Source organism: Sminthopsis crassicaudata, chromosome 2, assembly GCF_048593235.1.
Source record: "Sminthopsis crassicaudata isolate SCR6 chromosome 2, ASM4859323v1, whole genome shotgun sequence".
NCBI lineage: Eukaryota > Metazoa > Chordata > Mammalia > Dasyuromorphia > Dasyuridae > Sminthopsis > Sminthopsis crassicaudata.
Genome location: NC_133618.1, coordinates 140,967,720 through 140,990,445, shown reverse-complemented (window position 1 = coordinate 140,990,445; position 22,726 = coordinate 140,967,720). Strand labels below are relative to the sequence as shown.

Here is a 22,726-nt window from a genome sequence, read left to right as displayed (position 1 = left end):
TGAGGGCGCTGGGGGTTTAATGGCTTCCCTGAGTTTGAGACTGAACAGTAAAGGCGACTCAAAGCCTGGCCTATGTGTCCCGGTGGGGTGTGGGTGTCTGCAGAAGGTGACGTGAAAAGCCCCTGCGCTCAAACTGGAAGTGTCTGCCAGAAACCGTGGTCCCTAGTTCAAAGATTCTGCTTCTCTGGGACTTCTGTTCCACAGCCTCCAGCCAGCCGAGCCAGGCACTATGAGTTACCGCCCCGCCCACTCTTCAATCTCTTAAATACCCCGAGGCAAAAGCCTGGGTTGCCTATGTTGGCCACACCCCTGGTGCTGATATCTGCTGAGTCACCCCTGGGATCCGGGAAGATCCAATCTACTTTTAAATTTTAGAGTGGCTTATATTTCTCCTCTGAACTGCTGTTTTATAAGCAGAGAAGAGCTAACAGCCTGTGCCAGATTCTTTTATGTCAGTTGATTCTCTGATCCCAGAGCCCTCCCCAGAGCGACCGGCGCAGTGTGCCATTACCCCACCGTCTGCGCTGGCCTCTCTTCTTCCTCCCCTGGAAGCTGACCTTTCCTGCTGAAACTCCAGATTCTCTTCAGCTGGTAAGTCGTGCTTCCAGTCCTTGTGGATTCTATCAGTCCAGCGCTATTTCTGAGGCTGATTAAATCTAGTTGGTTGTGAGGGAAGAAAGGAGCTTACACAGTCGCGTGTATCTTCTCCGCCATCTTCCACACATATGTTTTGAGAAAAAAAGCTTTAATAAAAAAATGAATGTTGAAACCAACTTTACTTATAATTGAAAAAATATACCATTAAAATTAAAAATTTTTAAAAAGATAATATTTATGTGCCTTAATTTTATCATTTGTGAAATGAACTAAAAATCTCTAGAATCCCCTTCACCTCCCAAAATGTTCTAATGAGTAAATATCCAATAAGAAAATCTAGATAGACAACTAGTTTCATAGATAGATTTAATATTGGGCCAGATTCTTTGCTAAACCCTGGGAGTACAAATACAAATAAAAAAACTAATCCTTGTCCTCAAATGGATTACATTCTCATTGTTGAGCACAACTAAGAATGAAACTGGAAAAAAAAAGGAAAGTGGAAAAAGTCCAGAGAGGGGTAGAATTGAGATATAAATGTGCATGGATGGTTTGAATTCTTCAGGAAATGATAGTGCTAGTCATGCAAAGCAGGCCTTACAGCAGGATCATAGCGGCAGTGAGAAAGATCTTACCTAATCTCTTTTAAGAAAATGGTTTTTGAAGTATATGTCACAACACACTACAATGCCACAAAACTGTACAGAAATTGCAATCAGTTGTATGTGTGAATCTCCTTAACTCTCCAGTGGTGTATTGGAATTTCTCATAGCAAAGAATAGGATAGTAATCATGAGGGAAAATATATACAAACATGTGTATATATGTTTTTATATTAAATTGCACCTATTGTCAACTTTTAAAATTATATGTACACACACTGACACACACACATCCCTTCCTTCTCAGAATATGAACAAAAAAATGATTAGATGTTTATCTCTTTTCTCTACTGCTGGTAAAGTAATAATCTAGGTAGATTATCACATGGAGACTTTGAAAACACAGTGTTTCACTTTGGTGACACTAACCTGAGGTCAAGGACTATGTTTGCCTTTCTTTGCAACCCTGGTGCTTACTTGTTACCAGGTTCTGCTCTGCTAAGTACTGATCACATACAGAACTTATTCATAGGATTGACTATCACAATGACAAGTCACTTCACTTGTTTATAAAAGGAGAGATCAGAGAGACTCTAGGTTTGAATTCAGTGCCAGTTTGAAGTTAACCACTAGTGTGATTTTGTACTTCTATTGCCTAGCATAAAAGAAGGCAGGTACTGTTTTATTAGCAGAAGTCTCTTGTCTCTTTGGGTCATCATTGCTTATCTATGAAATAAGTGAGAAGGAAGGAAGGAAAAAAGAAGGAAGTAGGAAGGTAGGCAGGAAGGAAGGAAAGAAGGAATGAGGGAAGGAGGGAAAGAAGGAGGAAGGGAAGGAAAGAGAGAGAGAGGAAGGGAGTGAAGGAAGGAAGGAAGAGACTAGAATAACAGGGAAATAAGGTAGGAGAGAATGGCAGGGAATGGTGTCAGTGAACAATAGAACATGTCCAACTTTCATCACTAGACTAAATCCACTTTCTTCATTAAAAGCATTCACATTGTGGATTCACTCTGGTATTAACAATGAATGAAAATCAAATAAAAGGAAATGTAGAGGGAGGATGGGGCAAATTCAATTATTTCTTTTATGTCCAATAAGAAACCTGTCTCCCCTCCCGAAGTGCCATGAAAAACCCGAGGTTTTTGTTCCTGGCTTTATAACCCAGCCCAGCAGCCCAGATCCCGGGAGAGCCAGCACGGGAGAGGCAGAGTGCAGCAGCGGCAGCAGCCGAGGGTTTTATCACCCGGCCTTCCTGCGCAGCTCCTGCCCTCCTCTCTTTATTGCTGGAATATAGCAGGGGGTGAAGGCTTGCAGTTGAGTCTGTCTGCCTGGCCTCTGGGCATTGCCCTAGACTGCCTGGACGTCCCCTCCTGCCCTAGACTCCCTTAGACCCTGGAGCTTGACTGCCCTGCCTCCCCCCTATCCGCCTCCCCTGTCCACGTCAATCTGCCCCCAGGCTTCTGCCCACTGCCCCGAGGCTACCCTTCCAGGGAAGGATGCTGCAGCCAGAGCGTGCCAACTAACAGGTGTTCTTAAAAGCTGGGCCCCTCCACCCACTGCTGCCTGTGCTTGCCGCCTGCCTGTGTAGAGCATTTTATTAGGCAATCATATATTTTCATTAGTGATGGTGATGAAGCACTTAGGTTTTATGGGGTGTTTTAATGTTTCATTTTGCCGGGTTCTTTATCAGAGCGCTTGCCTGTTTCCGGCTGGGACAGCGGCCTCCCAGGAGGCAGACTATCCAGACGCTTTCTTTGCCCAGGCTCAGGCTTCTTTTCCATCTGTTGGTGGCAGGAACCACACTGTTAGAGGCCATGAAGTCAGTGGTGAATCTTACTTGTAATTTTAATGTCCTTGTTATAACCTGGACCCCCCTGGATCGTTACTGCAGGTTAATGGCTTAAGTGAAGCAGGGACAGATTAAACTACCTGCTGGTGAGGGCCTGGGCTTTGAGCTCTGAAAATGAGGCAGTTGGAGCTGGGTCAGGAGGAAAGCAGGTCTCTAGCCAAAGGATTCTACCTTTAGAGCTGGTAGTGATTTGTGAGGCCATCTAATCCAAAACTGGAGAAAACTGAGGTTTAGGAAGGTTGTCCTGACTCCAAATTCAGGGCTCTTTCTCATGCACAAACATATTGTTTTGTACACCCTGGGCTCTATAAAGGTAGTGCAGAAAAAGGTAATTATCCAGATTTGAAGGCTGTCCATTAATTGGAATTAGAGGCAGGTACCAGATATGAAAATGGGAGTGGAAGGAAGCAAGCCATAGATGCCAATGTTTCCAAAGGAAGATTTTAAGGAAAGGGCAGGAGCAGAGCTAGAGGAGGAATAAAGGAAGCAAATGTCTTTGGGAGAGCAGACTTGTTGGACTTTCTCTCTCTGTTCTGCTGGTACAGGGTATTGATCATGCTTCTCCCCATTCCACACTTTTTTTTCTTGCTTAAAGTGGAGCATTAATAAATCAAAATATGTATAGAGCAATTATATATAAACATATATATACACATGCACATATGTATATACCTCTATGTTTTATGTTAGCCATATATGGAGGGGGTAAAAAAGAAATATACATGATAATTTTTGTATATTTGACAATAGATCATTTTTAATTGTATTATGCTATGGAAATGCTTGCTTTATTCTATCAATTAAAAATAAAATTAAAAATGGATATAAAAAGCAAGGATTCCAATAAGCGAGACAGAGACTAAGAGAAGGGAAAGAGAAAGACAGAGACAGAAACAGAGACAAAGAGAGGGGAGGGAGACAGAATCAGAAAGAGATATAGAAATGAAACAGGAATAAATAAAATGCAATTTAGTTATATGATATATGTGTATCTATGCATATGTGCATGTCCATTAACAGAAATCGTTTATTATACTATGAAATCATATGAAATTGTTACTGTATTATGGAAATTTCTAAGCAAGGTCAATGCCACTGGAGGTACTCAACAAAGACTTTAATATGCATTAATAGTCCTCAGTCCTGTTACAATAACTCACTGAGGAGAGATGTCACTGAGATTTCACTCACAATACACATTTCTTTGCTGGTCAGAATTTGTGTCTCTCCGTTCCAAAGTCACCTCAGCACTGTAGTCTAGTTAAAAAGACTCCAGGGATTTGCACAATTCTTTTTTCATTCATACCTGAGGGGAGAAGTGAAATCAAACCAAGAATTCTCAGTTACAAGTCAATGAAATTAATGACCCAAAGAATTTGTTTTCAAAATGTCTCCAACTAATAGCACATGTTGAATTCAAGACTTCTAAGAAAACATGACATATGGGCTTCTCTGCCAACTTCCAGCTCTCTGCATCCTTTACCTTTGGCTTAGGAACTATGGCTACTTAGTTGGTTAATCAGACTTTCAGCTTATTCCCACTTGCATTTGCTCTTACTATTCCTCCACTGTCTTTCCAACCTCCACTGAAAGTTTCTTTCCCTACTACCATTCTGGATTGGAAGTATACTGGGTTCTCAAATGCTATGCCTTTTAAAACAGATCTGGTGTTGGATTATATCTGTCTTCCAAGGACCAAAGAGGTAAGTTACCATAAAGTTGGCCATGAGGTGATAAAAATTTTGGACAGAGCAATTCATGAAAATTTTGACTAAGGCAAGGAGATGTTGTTATATATAACAATGCCTCCATTGTTATATATAAAATGTCTTGAGGTCTCAAGTTATAGGAGAAAGGAAATATATGACTCCTCTTCCTAAAAAGGAGAAGAACAATACTTTTCTATGCTTTAGCACTTTTTCTTGAATCTTTGATTCAGATAATATTCAATTTGAATACACATAGTGAAAATATAGATATTTTGAAATACTGAAACCTTAGGTGGATGTATGAAATATAAACTCATAGGCCAACATGGGATGCTCTTAGATTGTAAATTTCTTGAAGCCAGAATAAAAACACACCCATATACATACTTACACATAAGTGTACTGTATATGTATATTATGTAACACATATACTATAACTATGCATTTGATATATATATTGTACACATATTATATATATATATATGTATGTATATACATTAAAATTGAAGTATATAGGCTTATACACATATACGTATGTATGTATATGTATATATGTATATCTACTCATACATGTATAAATAGTATTGTAGTGCAAACATGTTTGTACACATGCATACACATGCACCACATATATACACATACATGTATGCATATGTACAAGTATGTGTACATAATTCATCTTTATTTCCTCATCACTAAGCAACTAAGTCCAGGGCCTTGAACTGAATCAAATTAGACTTATATATAATGCTTACTGAATTTATTGAATGGAGTCTTGGACTACATGTGTGTCCTCTCAAGAAAAAGTACTAAAGCACAAAACATTATTGTTCTTCTCCCTCTTTGGAAGAGGACTCATATATGTCCTTTCCCCTATAACTTGAGACTTCAAGACACATACAGACCTAGAATATTAGAGCTTATTAAATAAATAACTAGAATCTTCCTACACTTAACTGGTATCCCAGTGTGCCTAACTCCTGATCTAGAGAGCCACAACATCCTTTTCAGAGGATACAACAGAAGAATTTCGAATTTAAAAGTGGAGACTAAGTCCTCTGGCTGGTTGATGATTTATCCATTCAGTAATTCTCTCTTTTGCCCCCAAAATGCAAAGGAGGAGTGCTGCTCACCCTGGACTACATTGAAGGGATTTATATGTTGATCCTATCCCTAACAGCACCCTATTGAGAGATAATGCTATCAAGTATAAATAGCACAGGACTTGAAATTCATACTCTTGGGAGAGAATCTCAGTTATACCCTGTATTATGTGATGTTTGTTAAGTTACTTAACTTAGCTGTGCCCATTTCCTAATCTGAAATAAATAATGAGAGTAATAATAAGTGTATTAGCTATTTCATAGTCTTAGAAAACACTGCAGCAGTTCATGGAACCTATACAAAAATTGACTATATGTTAGGACATAAAGACCTTAAAATCAAATGCAGAAAGGCAGAAATAGTAAATGCATTCAGATCATGATGCAATAAAAACTACATTCAATAAAAAGTCAGGGGAAAATAAACCAAAAAGTAATTAAAAACTAAATCTCATCCTAAAGAATGAATGGGTAAAACAGCAAATCATAGGCGCAATCAATAATTTCGTCCAAGAGAAAAACAATGAGACAACATAACAAAACTTGTGGGATACAGCCAAAGCGGTAATAAGGGGAAATTTTGTATCTCTAGAGGCTTACTTGCATAAAATAGAGAAAGAGAAGATCAGTGAATTGGGCTTGCAACTAAAAAAGCTAGAAAAAGAGCAAATTAAAAACCTTCAAATACTAAACTTGAAATTCTAAAAATAAAAGGGGAGTTTAATAAAATTGAAAGTAAAAAAAAACATTGAATTAATAAATAAAACTAAGAGTTGGTTTTATGAAAGAACCAACAAAATAGAAAATAAAACCTTTGGTAAATTTGATTAGAAAAAGGAAAGAGGAAAATCAAATTGTTAGTCTTAAAAATAAAAAAGGGAGAACTTTACACTAATGAAGAGGAAATTAGAGCAATAATTAGGAGTTACTTTGCCCAACTTAATGCCAATAAATTTGATAACCTAAGTGAAATGGATGAATACCTACAAAAATATAGGTTGCCCAGATTAACAGAAGAAGTAAATTGCTTAAACAGTCCCATTTTAGAAAAAGAAATAGAACAAGCTATTAATAAACTCCCTAAGAAAAAATCCCCAGGACCAGATGGATTCACATGTGAATTCTACCAAACATTTAAAGAACAATTAACCCCAATACTAGATAAACTATTTGAAAAAATAGAGAATGAAGGAGTCCTACCAAATTATTTTTTATGACACAGACATGGTACTAATACCTAAACCAGGTAGGACAAAAACAGAGAAAAAAATTATAGACCAATCTCCTTAATGAATATTGATGCAAAAGTCTTAAATAAAATATTAGCAAAGACATTATAAAAATCATCCCCAGGATAATACACCATATACACCATAAGCAAGTAGGATTTATATCAGGAATGCAGGACTGGTTCAATATTAGAAAAACTATTAGCATAATTGACTATATTAATAACCAAGTTAACAAGAACTATATATGATCATCTCAATAGATGCAGAAAAATCATTTGATAAAATCTAACACCCATTTTTTAATAAGTATACATTTTTTGGCAGTATATATGCATGAGTAATTTTTTTATAACATTATCCCTTGTATTCATTTTTCCAAATTATCCCCTCCCTCCCTCTACTCCCTCCCCTAGATGACAGGGAATCCCATACATTTTACATGTGTTACAATATAACCTAGATACAATATATGTGTGTAAATACCCTTTTCTTGTTGCACATTAAGTATTCCGAAGGTGTAAGTAACCTGGATAGATAGACAGTAGTGCTAACAATTTACATTCACTTCCCAGTGTTCCTTCTCTGGGTATAGTTGTTTCTGTCCATCATTGATCAACTGGAAGTGAGTTGGATCTTCTTTATGTTGAAGTTTTCCACTTCCATCAGAATACATCTTCATACAACATTGAAATGTACAGCGATCTTCTGGTTCTATTCATTTCACACAGCATCAGTTGATGTAAGTCTCTCTAAGCCTCTCTGTATTCCTCCTGCTGGTCATTTCTTACAGAGCAATAATATTCCATAACTTTCATATACCATAATTTACCCAACCATTCTCCAATTGATGGACATCCATTCATCTTCCAGTTTCTAGCCACTACAAAAAGAGCTGCCCCAAACATTTTGGCACATACAGGTCCCTTTCCCCTCCTCAGTACTTCTTTGGGATATAAGCCCAATAGCAGCAATGCTGGATCAAAGGGTATTCACAATTTGATAACTTTTTGGGCATAGTTCCAAATTGCTCTCCAGAATGGCTGGATTCTTTCACAACTCCACCAACAATGCATCAGGTTCAGAGTTCTGGCCCATAACATCACACAAATATAATAAAGATGACAATACTACCTAACCTAATCTATTTATTTAGTGATATACCAATCAAACTCCCAAGAAACTATTTTATTGACCTAGAAAAAATAACAGCAAAATTCATCTGGAAGAATAAAAGGGCAAGAATTTAATGAAAAAACAAAAACGAAAACAAAAACAAATGAAAGTGGCCTAGTTGTACCAGATCTAAAACTATATTATAAAGCAGCAGTCATCAAAACCATTTGGTATTGGCTAAAAAATAGACTAGTTGATGTTAGGTTCACAGGACAAAATAACTATAACAACCTACTCAAAGACTACAGTTGCTGGGAAAATTGGAAACTAATATGGTAGAAACTAAGCATTGACCCACACCTAACACTGTATATACCAAGATAAGGTTGAAATGGGCTCATGATCTAGAAATAAAGAATGAGATTATAAATAAATTAGAAGAACACAGGATAGTTTACCTTTCAGACCTGTGGAGGAGAATGGAATGTGTGACCAAAGAAGAACTAGAGATCATTATTGATCACAAAATAGAAAATTTTGATTGTATTAAGTTAAAAAGTGTCCATACAAACAAAACTAATGCAGACAAGATTAGAAGGGAAGCAACGAATTGGGAAAACATGTTTACATTCAAAGGTTCTAATAAAGGTCTGATTTCCAAAATATATAGAAAATTGACTCAAATTTATAAGAAATCAAACCATTCTCCAATTGATAAGTAACAAAGGATATGAAGAGACATTTTTCAAATGAAGAAATTGAAACTATTTGCAGTCATATGAAAAGGTGCTCCAAATCACTATTGATCAGAGAAATGCAAATTAAAACAACTCTGAGCTACTACTACAAACTTCTCAGATTGGCTAAGATGACAGGAAAAGATAATGACGAATACTGGAGGGGATGTGGGAAAACTGAAACACTGATATATTGTTGGTGGAATTGTGAACTGATCTATGCATTCTGGAGAGCAATTTGGAACTATGCTCAAAAAGTTATCAAACTGTGCATACCCTTTGATCCAGCATTGTTACTATTAGGCTTTTATCCCAAAGAGATCTTTTTTTTTTTTGTTTATCCCAAAGAGATCTTAAAGAAGAGAAAGGGACCCAAATATGCAAAAATGTTTGTAGCAGCCCTTTTTGTAGTCCCTAGAAACTGGAAATTGAATGGATGCCCATCAATTGGAGAATGGTTGAATGAATTGTGCTATATTAATGCTATCAAATATTATTATACTGTAAGAAATGACCAGCAGAATGATTTTTAGAAAAATTTACATGAATTGGTGCTAAGTGAAATGAGAAACAGGAGATCATGATACACAGCAACAACAAGATTATATGATGATCAATTCTGATGGATATAGCTCTCTTCAACAATGAGATGATTCAAACCAGTTCCATAATGAAGAGAATCAGCTACACCTGGACAGTGAACTTTGGGAAATAAGTGTGGACCACAACATAACATTTCCACTCTTTCTGTTATTATTTGCTTGCATTTTTGTTTTCCTTCTCAGGTTTTTTTTTCTTTCTTTCCAGATCTGATTTTTTTTGTGTGAAGCAAGATAACTGTATAAATATGTATACATATATTGGATCTAACATATACTTTAACATATTTAGCATGTATTGAATTACCTGCCATCTAGGGGAGGGTGTGGGGGGAAGAAGGAGAAAAGTTGGAAACCAAGATTTGGCAAGGGTCAATGTTGAAAAATGACCTATGCAATATGTTTTGTAAATATAAAGCTATAATAATAAAAAGGGGGGGGGGAAGAAAATGCTGCAAACAGAACACAGATATTCTAATATTTTATTAGATATTTTTCTTATAGCTTGCATTTATTCTCTCCTACTATTTTCCCCCTTTTGTGTGATGATTTTTTCTTTTTTTTCTTTTTTTACTGTGCAAACTTAGTAATTCATTTAACAGAAATCATTGCATTAGATTTCTATCATTGAGATGAAATTCTTCTCTCTCTGGAACGTTTGCTTATAACAGTGATATTTCTCACCATTGGGAAGAGAGAAGGTGGAGTTATGTTTAGAAGTAAAAAGGAGAAAATCTTGGGAATTAAATACCAAGACAATTTACGAAGCTACAGGTAGGAATTTTTTTCTTTCGTTGCTTCTTTATTAATTTATTTTTTGTTTCTTTCATTCCTTCCTTCCATTTTCTCTTCATTTCCTTTTATTCTTCCTTTTTGCCTGGTAATATATAATATCCATTCAAAACAACTTTGCAATTTATTATGTAAAAATAATGCAAAAAATTAATTAAAACAAATTGGATAGAGTAGAAAAAAAGAATTAATTATTTTAATGGCTCGCTGCTAGGCTGAAGTAGCACATATGTTCAAATTTGCCATCTCTTAGTCCTTTGTGGGACTTTGTCATAGTCCAAGTTGCCCTTTCCCAATTTCAACTCTGATATCACTACTAGAGTTATATGGTAGAATATGCAATATTTAACAGTCGATCATACATACTCGAGTCACCAACATTTAAATTTATAAATTATAAATTATAAATAAATTTTAATTATAATTATATAATATATATATATAATTTTAATAAATTATAAATAAATTTGTAAATTATAAATTATAAATAAATTTGAATGAAAATGAGAGTAAATGCTGATCATAGCTTAAGGAATCAAAAGTTTAAACCACTCTCCATTAGTCTTTATGCATCTTTAAGAAAAACACAATGCAGAATGGCACACATGTTTATACTTCTACATTTCCTCTTTGTATCCAGATTAACTTCCTGCTCAGATATAAATTACAACCTTGAATTAGTTCAATTATGAATTGTTGATATTCAAGATTCTTGTATGGTGTTTACTTTAAGACCATGGATTAAAAGTGGCTGTGTGAAAAGAAGACTTATAAATTTTCAGTGACAATCATATTTTTAAAATGTTCCAAAGCACTAATAATAATAGAAATGCAAATCAAAGCAATTGAAACTTCATCCTATCCCCATCAAAGTGGCAAAAATTGTTCTCCACTCTCAAAGAAGATAATGACATCAGAAAGGTGATACCATGATTTACAAGTGAATTAGATTTAAGTGAAAAAAAGCTGTACAAAGTTGCACCTTCCTGATGTCATGGTCTTCTTTGATAATGAAGGATAAATAAAGACTTATGGAAAGTAGGACCTGACCCACTGGGGACTCAGCTGGCCAGTTCCAGTTAGACACTGCAGCTCCTCCACCCCTCTCTCCCTCCCTCCCTCCCTCCTTCTTTCCCTCCCTCCCTCCTTCTTTCCCTCCCTCCCTTCTTTCCTTCCTTCCTTCCTTCCTTTCTCCCTCCTTCTTTCCTTCCTTCCTTCTTTCCTCCCTCCCTCCTTCTTTCCTTCCTCCCTCCCTCCCTCCTTCCTTGCTTCTTTCCTTCATCCCTCCCTCCCTCCCTCTTTCCTTCTTTCCTTCATCCCTCCCTCCATCCCTCCTCCCTTCTTTCCTTCATCCCTCCCTCCCTCCTTCTGTCCTTCCTTCCTTCCTTCCTTCCTTCGTTCCTTCCTTCCTTCCTTCCTTCCTTCCTTCCTCCCTCCCTCCCTCCCTTCCTTCCTTCCCTCCCTCCCTCCTTCTTTCCTTCCTTCCTTCCCTCCCTCCCTCCTTCCTTCCTTCCTTCTCTCCTTCCCTCTTTCCTTCCTTCCTTCCTTCTCTCCCTCCCTCCTTCTTTCCTTCCTTCCTTCCCTCCCTCCCTCCTTCCTTCCTTCCTTCTCTCCTTCCCTCTTTCCTTCCTTCCTTCCTTCCCTCCCTCCCTCCTTCTTTCCTTCCTTCCTTCCCTCCCTCCCTCCTTCCTTCCTTCCTTCCTTCTCTCCCTCCCTCTTTCCTTCCTTCCTTCTTTCCCTCCCTCCCTCCCTCCTTCCTTCCCTCCCTCCCTCCCTCCTTCTTTCCTTCCCTCCCTCCTTCCTTTCTTCCCTTCTTCCCTTCCTCCTCCCTCCCTTCCTTCCTTCCTTCCTTCCTTCCTTCCTTCCTTCCTTCCTTCCTTCCTTCCTTCCTTCCTTCCTCCCTCCCTCCCTTCCTTCCTTCCTTCCTTCCTTCCTTCCTTCCTTCCTTCCTTCCTTCCTTCCTTCCTTCCTTCCTTCCTTCCTTCCTTCCTTCCTTCCTTCCTTCCTTCCTTCCTTCCTGTTGGAATACATGGGAGCCACCTGACAGTGGCTGCTGGAGATCCAACCAGAATGGATCTCCTCTTGTGAGAAGATGATACAAAAAGGCTGAGAAGCAATTGCTGTTCTTTGACCTCTCGGACTGAGAGGCTGTTGCTTTGTCTGACCCCTCTCCACTTCCTTCTGCCTCCAATTTATTTCATTCCCAGTCTGCAACACCTGTATCAGCAAAGGCTGCCCTATAACTCCTTCAGATGCTATGGTCCACAGCTGTGGAGGCTCTTGGAGAATTGACCTGTCCCTTAACACCTTTTTTCCATCCTCTCTTATTCTCTCCCTCCCTTTCTCCCTGTCTCCCTCCTCCCTCCCCTTCTTTCCTTCCTTCCTTCCTTCCTTCTTTTAATTTCTCTCTTTTTTCCTTCTTTCCTTTTTTATTATTTCCCTCCCTCTCTCCCTTCCTTCTTTCATTCCTTCTCTCCTCCTTCTTTATTCTTTTTCTCCTTTTTCTTCTTTTCTCCTTCCTTTCCCTTTGCCCAAATATGGCATCTGTTCTACTTGTGGGTGCTCTATCCAAAGGAATATCACCTCAACCTCATAAGCTATCTTAGAATTTAAGGACTACTTTTTTTTGCTGAGACAATTGAGTTAAGTGGCTTTCCTAGGATCACATAACTAGAAGTGTTAAGTGCCTAAGACAGATTTTAATTCAGGTCCTCCTGAATTCAGAGCTGGTTCTCTATCCACTTGACGACCTAGCTGCCCCAACTATATTTCTTTCTTATGGCTCATGCCTTAAATCCAATCCACTCTAGTTCTCATTGATTGTCAATAATAGGTCCTAGCCCAAGTCCCACTTGATTACTCTTTAGTCCCTAATGGCTCAGAATGAATGTAAATAGCAATTATTTCTATTTTGCCCCAAAATCCTGAGGGTCTTACCCTCCAGATTTATTTTTTTGATTAGGTAAAAGAGATCATTCATTGCCTCATTTCTAACCTACCTTTAATTACTGAATGGGCATTGTCTCATTCTCATTCTCAAATTGAGACCAGGAAAGACCTTAACTTTAAAAGGTCAAGGTTTCCCACTGGGTCAGGAGCCATCCCCAGTCTGCAAAAATAAGAAAATATTGGAAAAAAAAGTATTGGAAGGGCTATGATAGTGGGGAGTGAGGTAAAATGGGAGAGAAAAGTATTTATTAAATACCTACTATGTGCTAAGTACTGTGCTTAGTACTTTACAAATAGTAAGTATATGGGTGTTCTGTGGAGGACCAACTCCTCTTGTATGAGCTCTTTTCATGGCTGCTCATTAACCTTTGGTGTCCACCTTTCACCCAATTCTCACCTGTAACTCCAAGAAGCTATAACATGTACAGCAGCCACATACTAGTAAAAAACATCTTGGCAGACAGGCTAACCCAAATGGAGGGTTACTAATGTATACCAAACCCATTATTGAGTTAGGGTAAAGCTTCTTAAACTGGAATTATGATCCCATATGGGAGTCTGAATGCGGGGCTTGAAAAAATTTGGTAATCGTAAAAGTATCAATATTCCACGAAAATTTAATCTTTATGTAAGTAATTACATCCATCTCATAGTATGCAAATTTGCTTTCATCTTTAATAAATGGTAAAAATATATGTATACCAAAGAATTATTTTAAAATAAATTTCTTTATGATTTGTTATCAGTAAAAATCTGGTTTTTATACTTATGTACCTATATATTCAGGATCAAGTGAAAGTTTCTAGAGCAAAAAGGAGTAATGACTGGAAAAAAAATTAAGAAGCTCTGAATAAGGAGGATGTCTATTTTAAGCATATGAAGACTTCATCCAGTGGAAAGGGTGAATGAAAACAATTTAATACAACAATCATGAAGGTGATTGAAGCAGATGCTATGGAATGCTTAGAGCTTGATCAAATATCAAAGACCCCAAAATTATCCACTTCATCCTGGACAATCATCAGGCATTCTGAATTTTATCTTGCCAATGAACATAGGTGAACAAAAGAGTAAGGCAGACAACCTTGTGCAATTCTATCTCACTTAAATCCAAGAAATCACCTGTGATGTTATTGGTCCTCTTCAAAATATAGTTCAGGGGCAGCTAGGTGTACAGTAGATAGAGCACCAGTCCTGAAGTCAGGAGGACCTGAGTTCAAATCTGACCTCAGACACTTAACATTCCCTAGCTATGTGACCCTGGGCAAGTCACTTAACCCCAATTGCCTCAGCAATATAAATATATATATATATATATGTGTGTGTGTGTGTGTGTGTGTGTGTGTGTATACGTACACATATATATGTATATATGTATATACATACATACACATATATATGTATACATATTGCATTGTTCCATTCTGGGGAAAAATAATTGAAATTATGTGAAAAAAGTTCTCTAAATTATTCATACTCTTAGATTCATTTATCTTCTTACATAGACAGGTTATAAAGTGCTTTGAATGCCAAATAGAGTATTTTAAATTTGATTCTGGAGATGACAGAGGCTTTTGTGAGTCAGGAGTAGTATAGTAAAATGGTCACTTTGGTAGATGAGTAGAGGAAAACACGGGAAGTGTGAGAGACCAACCAGCAAGCTATTGGAATACTCCTTGTGTAAAGTGATAAGAACTTGCAACAATTGGGTGGGAGTCTTGGAGAAGTGCAGATGTTTCAAAGGTAAAATTGATAGAGATGTGAAACTAGAGGTTAAAACTGGATAAACTGGGCATCATCTACATAAAGATGATATTTGAACCCATGTAAGCTAATGAGATCACAAGGAGATATATTAAAGAGGGAGAAAAGAAAAGGGCATAGGACAAATTTGTCTCTTTGAGATTTCCACAGTTAGAAAGTATGACATGGATGAAGAGCTAGCAAAATAAAGTGAAAAGGATTGCTCAGTTAAGTAGGAGGACAACCTACCAGAAGAGAACAATATAATGAAAACCTAAAGACAAAAGATTATCAAGGAAAAGAGGGTGCTCAACAATATCAAAGGTTGCAGAGAGGTCAGGAAGAATGAGGATTTAAAAAATAACATTACATTTGGCAATTAAGAAGTTATTAATAGGTCTGGAGAGAGAAGATTTAGTTGAATGATGAATTAGGAAGGCCAGATAGAGAGTGAGAAGAAAGTGAGAGAAAAGTAAGTGGAGGCTTCCATTGTAGATGTCTTCCCAAGAACTTGAGCCACAAAACAGGAGGAGAGATATGGGACAGTAGCTCATAGGAATGATGGATCAAGTGAAGTTTTTAAGAAATGTTTGTAGGGAAGCAGCCTAGTAGACAGAGAGAGATTGAAAATAAGTGAGAGAGTGGGGATGATAGAGAGAACAATCTGTTAGAGAAGAAAAGATGAAATAGAATAACTTTTTAATGAAGAGGCATTTTGCCTTGGGGTCATCTCATTATGTAAGAAAAAGGGTCATTATATAAGAGAAGGGTCATCTCATTATGTAAGATCAGGATAAAAGCAAAGGTAATGGCAGAAGACCTCTAGAAAATGTGATTTGAAAAGGAGGAGAAAAGAAGAAATTGATTTTCTTTTAGTGAATATGAGGTAAGATTATCATTTGAGAAGATGGGGGAAAGAAAGGGTAGTTATAAGAGGTCATAGAAAGAATGAAAAAGTTTTGGAAAGTTGTAGTGAATGGGATAGTGAGTCAATTATAGAGGTTTTAAAATGATGACCTTGCTGCAGTGAGGGTCCAGTTAGATTGTAACCTATAACATTAATTTGTATTGCACCCAATCTGCATATTACAATATTTCTCCAGATTAATTCAGCAGATCATAAATTTAGGTGAAGACATCTGGTAATGTCAGTAATCTATTGGCAAGGCAAGAACCTCAATAAATAAAGAGGAAAGGAATTCAATAAAAAATGTTAGAATAGAATTGAAATGGTTTATCTAGGGATCAAATTGGGGAAGGGAAGAGAGTATAGCTGGTGCAGAGGTGATGGCATTGGAAAAAACTGAAAGGTGGAGGGATTAGATGCCTGATTAAGCTGAAAATCATTTGGGGAATGGTGAGAAAGGATGAGGCAGAATAACAACATATAATAAGATAAGAGAATTTCAGAGTTCATAAAAATAGACATGGTCTATTTTCAAATAATATTGAGATCAAGAATGTAATCATCACATTGAAATGATTGAGGCCAGTTTCAATGATCTCATGATAAAGAGAGCCATCTACACCCAGAGAGAGAACTGCAGGAACTGAGTGTGGATCATAACATAACATTCATTTTGTTGTTGTTCATTTGCATTTTGCTTTCTTGTTCGTTTTCTTTCCTTTTTGATCTGATATTTCTTTGCAGTGATATAATTGAACAAATGTGTTCATATATATTGGATTTAACATATATAATATATATTGGATTAGTTACTATCTAGGGGAGGGGATGGGAGAGAAGAGGGGAAAATTTGGAATGCAAAACTATGCAATGACCAATGTTGAAAAATTATCCGTGCATATGTTTTGAAAATAAAAAGCTTTAATAATAAAAAAAAATTAAAAGAATGTAATCACTCAAGGAAATCATAAAGGAGGGAAAAGGACCCACAAGTGCAAAAATGTTTGTAGCAACTCTTTTTGTGATGGCAAAGAATTGGAAAATGAGTGGATGCCCATAAATTGGGGAATAACTGAATAAGCTAGAGTATGTAAAGGTAATGGAATATTATTGTCCAAAAAATGATGAACAAACTGATTTTTAAAAAAGCACTGATGCTGAGTGAAACAATCAGAACCAGGAAAACATTGTACACAGCAACAGCAAGATTGTGCAATAATCAGCTATAAAAGAATTGGTTCTTCTCAGTGGTTCGATGATCTAAAGCAATCCCAGTAGACTAGAGAGAAAATGCCATCTGCATCCAGAAAAAGACTAAGGAGACTAAATACAAATCAACACATGCTATGTTCACTTCACCTCTTTTTTCTGTTTTCTTATCTCTCTCATGTTTTTCCCTTTTATTCTGATTTTTCTCTCCCAACATGATTCCTAAATTAATATATTAAAAATAAAATTTAAAAAGAATGTGACCATCTTAGTTGTGTAGCTTAGGTAGAGTAAAAATGTATATTATAGGAAATTAGTAAATTAAGGAATAGGGAGGTTAAGGTAATTAAGGGAGTATCAACATATATTTTGAAGCCCTCTAATATGAGTGTAAAAGTTGGTGAGGAAAAGAAGACTGTGATCCAGGCACCAAACCCTGAGGAAAAAAGAACACTTCCAATGTCCTGCAGATCTAAAGACCACAGGTACCAGATTTTTAATAGATTGAATGACCTTCAAAAAAAAAAGAAAGATTACTGACTGATAATGGTAGAGAGAGAGAACCTAGAAAAGCATAATTAAACACAGATGATATGGGTGCAAAAAAAACACAGAAAGCAAGCGGTAAAAAGTAGGATGGAGGCTGTTATCAGACACAGTCTCTGTTGCATTTGGTTTTACTTAACTTTTTTGTTTGTTTGTTTGTTTTCAAGAGAGGGGAAGGGAAGGGAACATTTATATAGAACCAACTATAATATATCAGGCACTAAATGTTTTTACAAATATTATTTCATTTAACCCTCATAACAGCCCTATAAAGTAGCTGTTATGATTACTCCCAGTTTACAATTCAGGAAACTGAGGCAAATAAGTGACTTGCCCAGGATCACACAGCTAGAATGTGTTTGCGGCTGGATTTGGACTCAGATTTCCTGAATCCTGCCTAAGTGGTCAATCCATTGAACCACTTTAGCTACCTTCTCGAAAGGATTCAGTGATAGTGGTGGTATGAGTTGCATATCAAGAATTATTATATTAAAACAAAATATATTATCAGTGAAGTATTGACTTTGGTTGATGGACTGATTAGTTTTACTCAATGGCTTCTCCCTCTTTTCTTCCCCTTTCCCTCCTCCTTTACCTCTTTCTTCTCTCATCCCTTTTCTCTCTCTCTCTCTCCCCTTCCCTTTTCTTCCCTCCCTTCTCTTTTTTCCCTTTCTCCTTCTCTTTCCCTTGCCTTCCCTCTACCTTTTCTTCCCTCTCCATCTCTGCCATTGGCATTTCACATTATCTCTTCTTCTCTCCTTTTACTTTCTCCCTTCCTCTTTTAGGGATATATTGGAAAATAAAGAATCAGGAAATGAAGATGCTTCTTCTCTAAGATTATCTTGTATCCACTTTGTATGACTGGGACTGTTTTTGCTTTATCTTTGTATCTTCATAAATTTCTGCTTTCTTTTGTTTTTAGAACATAGGTGGTTATGACCTCCCTAACTTCCCAAGGATGTGAGAATCCCAAAAAAGAAAGTGATCATACCTTCCCTGACTGCTCAAAAAAGGAGTGAAAACATTAAAGGAAATGGGAAATCAAATTAGCGGGTTTCTGAAAGAGCTCTTTTGAAACAGGTATATATAAGTGCATCAATATGGGAGGTATTATACATAATTACATAAATTACCTAAGCATATAGCAATATAACACAGGCTAGTAGTGATGTAACAAATAACATGAATCATCATGAAGATTTATACATATCCATAAGTCCTAGAAATAGTCCAAAAGGAATCTATTATCCATTAGTTCATGTGCCAGGAATCCAATAATTCCTGCAAGTTTTGAAGTCCTTCAATAGTCTCATCAACAATTTTTCATCTCAAGGAATCCAATGATTCCTCCTGGTTTTCAAGTCCTGCAACAGTCTTTATCAACAATTTTTCATCTCAGGGAATCCAAGATTCCTGCTGGTTTTAGAGTTCTTTAACAGTCTCATTATCAGCCATGTTCCTTGTGTGTCAGATGTTTTTTAGGTCTTCTCCTTTGTTTTGAGGTTTTTGTCTTTTCCTGTCTCTCTCCAGATGCTTATTGGCATCCATCTGATTTCTTCTGTATCTGTAAAGATACAAGCAAACCCTCTCTCCCAAGCAGTTAATCTATCTGGTCCTTTCTAGTTACCACTTTCTAAATCTCTTCTCATCACCTGGCAATTACATTGGAACTGTTTGCACTGGACACTGCCCTTCTGTTGCATTAAAAACCTGTATTCTCCCCAATTATAATCTCTTTCTGCTATCTGATTGCTTTTCTGCTGGTTGATCATGTTATCCCTTTCTGCCATGTGATTGCTTTTCCATTGATTGATCACATCAGATTATTGAGCTCGGCTGCCATCATGCTCCACCTGTAATTTGGTTGAATCTTGGATCTGGGCCCCACATCTCATTTCCCTTGGTCAATCTACATTCAGAGGCCCAGTGAAAGCCCTTGTATCATTTTGGACATGGGGTTTTTGGTCTTCTCTCACCCTGTCTTCTCACTTTATCTCTTTGATAAAGCTCTCAGAGTCCAACTTTTCCACACTGAAAACATCAACGATTTTCTCTAGAAGTCCCTTGCCAAGAGGGACCCTATCTTTCCATGTCATCATAGCCTGGGAATAATAAGCATTTGTGCCCATTGTAGCACAGTGTCTTGTGATCTCCTCTAAAGTAGCCTCTTTGTGTAGTCCCCATATAATTCTTCTGCAAACCTCATTAGCATTTTTGGCCCCCACATTGGGAGCCAAAATGTAATACTCTTCTCTAAAATGTAATGATGTCTGGGAGCAGATTTCTTGGGAGGCTTCTGGAGGCAGCCTTCATTTCAGTTCAGTTCAAACACCCCATATGCAGTCAGGTGTTAACGTCCAAATCCTTTATTGTCTCCTTCAAATTCTTGTCTCTTTTCTTGGGGCCCAGTTAACTTTCTTAGAGACCTATCTCTCTCCTTGGTTCCAAGAGCTCCTGCTGCTAGTCCTTTGCCTCTGCCAGCTTCTACCTTTAGCTTCTTCCAAATGTCTCCAAATCCAAAGGTTTGTACTTCAGCTTCCAGCCACAACAAAGGTAGGTGATGGAATGAATCTGTCTCACCTTCAGAAAGCTTCTAGTGCACTTATCCTCTCTGGCTCTGACAGCTCCTCCTCATCTGTTCCACACTGAGGATACACCAATCATTATATCACTAGGAAACTATTATTTGTTGTAGGATTAAATCAATACTAAACTAGATTTAACCACTGTCTCCTCAATTCCACTTACTTAGTACCTTGTAAGAATCCTAACAATAAATTATAAAAAAAACCTGGCACATAGCAAGCATTTGAATAGTTCTTTATTGAAGATGCTTAGATAATTTATTGGTGGAAAGAAAATTTTTGGTCATTGTTAAGGGGAGGAATCAATAAAATCCTAATGTAAGAGAAGCCATTTAAGCTGGACCATAAAGGATGAGTAGGATTCCAACAAGTAGAGATGTGGGAGTTTGGGGGAGTTAGGGAAGGAGGAAGGTAATTCAGGCATAGGTAAAGAAAACAAAAAAAAAAGATTCAGAGGCAAAAGAACATAGGCTATTTATGGAGAAAAACAGTAGTATAATTTTTTTATGGAGTTTACTCCATAGTGTGCAATATGAAATGGGGGGGGGGGAGAAGGTGGAGGGGCAAGCTGAGACCAAACTCTAAAAAGCCTTAAAGCTAGATGAAGGAATACATAAAGAACTATTTTTAGTAGAGAATAGGGAACTACTGAAATTTTCTGGTAGAAAAGTCCATTTTAATCCACTTTTGTAAAAGCTCTAGCGATAGTCACATTTCCTATACTTTTCCTGGAAGAGTTCAGGATTCTCAGTTCTGTTACTGCCTGCACTGTGGCATTTAAAGGTTAGCCTTCCCCTGGGGTTTCAGATCTCAAGGGAAGAAGCCTAAGTTCAAGTTTTGACCCTTCTACCTACAGCAAACAGAGAGATGTGAGAATAAATGTGAACATGCAGCCAGAGAATGAAGGATTAGGTAGAGGTGGTAGATTTTTTAGCCTGGGGATACAACTACCTATATAGGCTAAGATCATGAATAATCAACCAACCTACCATTACTGTGTTACCTTGAACTTGAATTTATCCCTTCAATAGCTCATCTCACTTGTCTTGTTTTTCTCCTACCTCTCCCTAGGCCACCCATCACTTATTTATAGAAGTTTCCCTGACTGTTATGCTTCATCACAGCAGGATGAGAGTACCCTACCTCACTCACACCTATGGCACTGGTCAATTAAATATAATGTGTCCAGACAGATCAGAATTAGTACCATCATGAGAGCTAGAAAAGGATCTTAAAAAACCATTTAGGCTAACACATTTACAGAGGAGAAAACTGAGACCAGAGAAGGAGGATTTGTTGGAAAGAAATAGTTTGTGGACAGAGTGAATACTGAGGTGCATACTCCCTGATTTCCAATGGTCTTTTAGTCCAGTATGTTTTTCACCATCTCACATTGTCCCTCTCAACCCACTGAATTCTTGGCTTATATAGATTAATATAAATTTTATTATATTACAAAAGCTAATAAAACATGTATATATCCAAGTTTGTAAATATTCATTACACACAGACACAAGTATGTATATGTTCTCATGTAGATAAATCTTTTTCTGATAGAGAAGGATTCATAATACAAACTTGAAGAAAGAAAGAAAAAAAAAACCCAGACCATTATTACCAAGTGGCTATAAACAGGCTCAAACTTTATTTGATCATTTATTTTAGCACTCTCTCATATCCATCAGTACAAATTTCATTAAAGTTGGACCAATTTACCAATTATAAACCAGTACTGAACAAAATTGGAAACTAACATATATTTTCTATTCCCCAACCTAGCTTCAGAAGAACTAGTACAACCCATTACTGTGACCTCAACTATGTTCTTCTGGCCCCCAGACTCATTTATTAAGCACTTACTATATACCCAAACCTGCAGAAGGCACTCTGGAGGATACAGAGGAAGACCATATTGGAATTGGAGAGACAGAAAATATATGCATACATATATATGATAAGTTAAATAATAATACAACCATTCAAGAAGTGTCACAGGGCAGTGACTGTGGTTTTGTCGATGTATTAAAAAATACAAATAAACACACATATCTTATATAAAGAGGGAGAGTTAAACAATGGCTATTTTTTGCATATTGAGTGTTTCTGTTTTATTAGTGAGCAAACTCTTTCATCCCTAGGAATACTGCAGAATACAGAATATAGGTATGGGTATGTTTTTTGAGCATGTTCCTAAGCTGCCTCTGGAAAGGGCAGCCCTGTGATTGAGGAGGGAGTAGAAAGCATTCAATCTTGACTCCCTCCCCTTTGTCTGATAATTTCTATGGACCAAGCCAGCCAATGGCAGAGGAATCCAAAGATGTGAGAAAAGGTTTTGAGCAGAAGCTTATCATATCGAGGCCAAATGCATGCTGAACCTTTAAGATAGGACAGATGTCAGGTCTGTTCATTTGGAAATGGGGAGCCCCATGTTTTCTATATATTTATCATCCTTAT

The 22,726-nt window shown here is 37.2% G+C and overlaps 1 pseudogene; it reads left to right on the top strand.

The window, feature by feature from the left end:
* LOC141552682 (cyclin-dependent kinase 2-interacting protein-like) overlaps positions 1 to 22,726 on the top strand; it is a 107,740-nt pseudogene that overhangs the window by 35,734 nt on the left and 49,280 nt on the right.